This window comes from Styela clava, chromosome 6 (assembly GCF_964204865.1).
Source record: "Styela clava chromosome 6, kaStyClav1.hap1.2, whole genome shotgun sequence".
In the NCBI taxonomy this organism is placed as follows: Eukaryota; Metazoa; Chordata; class Ascidiacea; order Stolidobranchia; family Styelidae; genus Styela; species Styela clava.
Window position 1 is genome coordinate 5,237,135 of NC_135255.1, and position 4,723 is coordinate 5,241,857.

At 53.7% G+C, this 4,723-nt stretch overlaps 1 non-coding gene across 1 annotated transcript; it reads right to left on the bottom strand.

Moving 5' to 3' along the window:
• Positions 1-35: 35 nt before the first annotated feature.
• On the bottom strand, positions 36-1,845 carry LOC144424914 (small subunit ribosomal RNA). Its single transcript, XR_013477133.1, has one exon. It is a non-coding gene; the product is annotated as a small subunit ribosomal RNA (ribosomal RNA).
• Positions 1,846-4,723: the final 2,878 nt, after the last annotated feature.

Consider the following 4,723-nt stretch of genomic DNA (forward strand, 5'->3'; position numbering starts at 1 on the left):
GTGCGCGGTCGGCCGGGGCCTACCACCACTTTCGGTAATGATCCTTCCGCAGGTTCACCTACGGAAACCTTGTTACGACTTTTACTTCCTCTAAATGATCAAGTTTGATCGTCTTCTCGACACGCCGACGCGGCCGTTGCCAGCCGCGACGGGGCCGATCCAAGGATCTCACTAAACCATTCAATCGGTAGTAGCGACGGGCGGTGTGTACAAAGGGCAGGGACGTAATCAACGCAAGTTGATGACTTGCGCTTACTGGGAATTCCTCGTTCAAGGGAAACAATTGCAAGTCCCTATCCCAATCACGAATGAGGTTCAACGGGTTACCCGGACCTTTCGGCCTAGGTTAGACACTCGCTGCTTCACTCAGTGTAGCGCGCGTGCGGCCCCGGACATCTAAGGGCATCACAGACCTGTTATTGCTCAATCTCGTGTGGCTAAACGCCACTAGTCCCTCTAAGAAGTTAGACGCCGACCGAGAAGGTCGCGTAACTATTTAGCATGCCAGAGTCTCGTTCGTTATCGGAATTAACCAGACAAATCGCTCCACCAACTAAGAACGGCCATGCACCACCACCCACAGAATCAAGAAAGAGCTCTCAATCTGTCAATCCTACCTGTGTCCGGGCCGGGTGAGTTTCCCCGTGTTGAGTCAAATTAAGCCGCAGGCTCCACTCCTGGTGGTGCCCTTCCGTCAATTCCTTTAAGTTTCAGCTTTGCAACCATACTTCCCCCGGAACCCAAAGACTTTGGTTTCCCGGAAGCTGCCGGAAAGGTCGTCATGGTAACGCCTCCCGATCGCTAGTTGGCATCGTTTATAGTCAGAACTAGGACGGTATCTGATCGTCTTCGAACCTCTGACTTTCGCTCTTGATTAAAGAAAACATTCTTGGCGAATGCTTTCGCAGTAGTTCGTCTTCCGCCGATCCAAGAATTTCACCTCTAACGGCAGAGTACGGACGCCCCCGTCTGTCCCTCTTAATCATTACCTCGTGCTCCGAAAACCAACAAAATAGAACCGAGGTCCTATTCCATTATTCCATGCAACACTATGCAGGCGAACAGCCTGCTTTGAACACTCTAATTTTTTCAAAGTAAACTTATCGGCCACCGCCGACACTCAGTCAAGAGCACCGACGGAGAACCGAAGGTGAGGCGAACGCAACCAGTGACACGCCTTGCGACGGACCGGCGGCGCTCGCCCAAAATCCAACTACGAGCTTTTCAACCGCAACAACTTTAGCATACACTGTTGGAGCTGGAATTACCGCGGCTGCTGGCACCAGACTTGCCCTCCAATGGATACTCGTTAAGAGTTTTAGGATGTACTCATTCCAATTACAGGGCCTCGTTAGAGTCCTGTATTGTTATTTTTCGTCACTACCTCCCCGTGTCGGGAATGGGTAATTTGCGCGCCTGCTGCCTTCCTTGGATGTGGTAGCCGTTTCTCAGGCTCCCTCTCCGGAATCGAACCCTGATTCCCCGTTACCCGTTATCACAAAGGTAGGCACGTAGCGTACCTTCGACAGTTGATAGGGCAGACACTTGAATGATACGTCGTCGGTGCAGAGACCGTACGATCCGCGTGGTTATCCAGAGTCATCAAACGTCACAGGACGAACCCGGTCGGTTTTGATCTGATAAAAGCGCGCCTCCCGAAGTCGGCGCTTAATGCATGTATTAGCTCTAGAATTACCACAGTTATCCACTTCGCTTACGAGACCAAATAAACCAAGACTGATTTAATGAGCCATTCGCAGTTTCGCTTTACGAGAACTCGTACTTGCACCTGCATGGCTTAATCTTTGAGACAAGCATATCACTACTGGCAGGATCAACCAGATAGCTGCGACAGCTGCGCTCGGCCCTTGCTGGGCCGCCCGGCGCGTGCTCGTCGCATTCGTTTAAGACCGAGGCAATCGCCTGCGGCCGTACTCAGCTTCGACAGTCGCTGGCCGCGACGTCCACGCTCTCGCCGGCAGTGCCAGGCGGAGCGATTTGCGTTTTTTCTTTGCTCGCCCTCTCTCGGGCTCGATCCATTCAGTTTCGCACAAACAAGAGCTCTGCCGGCCGCCTGCAGCGGTGCCTAAAACCCGGGCATAACAATGCGACCGTTCTGCTAGGCCGACAAGCGCTCAAGCCAGACGCTCGATCGAACGCCCCCTACATATTAGTCGAGACAACGGCTCGCTCATTAGCATCGCGTTTGTACTTTAACTTTTTTCGGCTCGGCTTCTTTCGACGCCGATGCCGGCGACGCAGCACTCTCTCGCCCACCAGCCACCGAGAAAAGGGTGCGCTCCGACCGGCCCCGCACCGCTCTTTCATGGCTCATTCGAGTTTACTGTCTTTCGCTCTGACATGCCTTACCTAGGGTTAGGTTAGTATGCTTGCACGTTTGTACTTTAACTTTTTTCGGCTCGGCTTCTTTCGACGCCGATGCCGGCGACGCAGCACTCTCTCGCCCGCCAGCCACCGAGAAAAGGGTGCGCTCCGACCGGCCCCGCACCGCTCTTTCATGGCTCATTCGAAATTACTGTCTTCCGCTCTGACATGCCTTACCTAGGGTTAGGTTAGTATGCTTGCACGTTTGTACTTTAACTTTTTTTGGCTCGGCTTCTTTCGACGCCGATGCCGGCGACGCAGCACTTTCTCGCCCACCAGCCACCGAGAAAAGGGTGCGCTCCGACCGGCCCCGCACCGCTCTTTCTTGGCTCATTCGAAATTACTGTCTTTCGCTCTGACATGCCTTACCTAGGGTTAGGTTAGTATGCTTGCACGTTTGTACTTTAACTTTTTTCGGCTCGGCTTCTTTCGACGCCGATGCCGGCGACGCAGCACTCTCTCGCCCGCCAGCCACCGAAAAAAGGGTGCGCTCCGACCGGCCCCGCACCGCTCTTTCATGGCTCATTCGAAATTACTGTCTTTCGCTCTGACATGCCTTACCTAGGGTTAGGTTAGTATGCTTGCACGTTTGTACTTTAACTTTTTTTGGCTCGGCTTCTTTCGACGCCGATGCCGGCGACGCAGCACTCTCTCGCCCGCCAGCCACCGAGAAAAGGGTGCGCTCCGACCGGCCCCGCACCGCTCTTTCATGGCTCATTCGAAATTACTGTCTTTCGCTCTGACATGCCTTACCTAGGGTTAGGTTAGTATGCTTGCACGTTTGTACTTTAACTTTTTTTGGCTCGGCTTCTTTCGACGCCGATGCCGGCGACGCAGCACTTTCTCGCCCGCCAGCCACCGAGAAAAGGGTGCGCTCCGACCGGCCCCGCACCGCTCTTTCTTGGCTCATTCGAAATTACTGTCTTTCGCTCTGACATGCCTTACCTAGGGTTAGGTTAGTATGCTTGCACGTTTGTACTTTAACTTTTTTCGGCTCGGCTTCTTTCGACGCCGATGCCGGCGACGCAGCACTCTCTCGCCCGCCAGCCACCGAGAAAAGGGTGCGCTCCGACCGGCCCCGCACCGCTCTTTCATGGCTCATTCGAGTTTACTGTCTTTCGCTCTGACATGCCTTACCTAGGGTTAGGTTAGTATGCTTGCACGTTTGTACTTTAACTTTTTTCGGCTCGGCTTCTTTCGACGCCGATGCCGGCGACGCAGCACTTTCTCGCCCGCCAGCCACCGAGAAAAGGGTGCGCTCCGACCGGCCCCGCACCGCTCTTTCTTGGCTCATTCGAAATTACTGTCTTTCGCTCTGACATGCCTTACCTAGGGTTAGGTTAGTATGCTTGCACGTTTGTACTTTAACTTTTTTCGGCTCGGCTTCTTTCGACGCCGATGCCGGCGACGCAGCACTCTCTCGCCCGCCAGCCACCGAGAAAAGGGTGCGCTCCGACCGGCCCCGCACCGCTCTTTCATGGCTCATTCGAGTTTACTGTCTTTCGCTCTGACATGCCTTACCTAGGGTTAGGTTAGTATGCTTGCACGTTTGTACTTTAACTTTTTTCGGCTCGGCTTCTTTCGACGCCGATGCCGGCGACGCAGCACTTTCTCGCCCGCCAGCCACCGAGAAAAGGGTGCGCTCCGACCGGCCCCGCACCGCTCTTTCTTGGCTCATTCGAAATTACTGTCTTTCGCTCTGACATGCCTTACCTAGGGTTAGGTTAGTATGCTTGCACGTTTGTACTTTAACTTTTTTCGGCTCGGCTTCTTTCGACGCCGATGCCGGCGACGCAGCACTCTCTCGGCCGCCAGCCACCGAGAAAAGGGTGCGCTCCGACCGGCCCCGCACCGCTCTTTCATGGCTCATTCGAAATTACTGTCTTTCGCTCTGACATGCCTTACCTAGGGTTAGGTTAGTATGCTTGCACGTTTGTACTTTAACTTTTTTCGGCTCGGCTTCTTTCGACGCCGATGCCGGCGACGCAGCACTCTCTCGCCCGCCAGCCACCGAGAAAAGGGTGCGCTCCGACCAGCCCCGCACCGCTCTTTCTTGGCTCATTCGAGTTTACTGTTTTTCGCTCTTACATGCCTTACCTAGGGTTAGTATGCTTGCACGTGAGGCCTCGTCTCAGGTTAGTTTTTTTGGCTCACTTAATTTGTTCTTTACCTTTATCCCATACGAGCATTACCCTCAGTTAGGTTGGTTGGTTCGACCATGCGGCCTCGGCTTAGCTTAGTACTTTTAACTTCTTTCGGCTCACTCTTCATGCACCCAATTCTGGCAACTTTGGTTGGGCATTTTGGCATTTGACTACATCTATAATCATCCTGACAA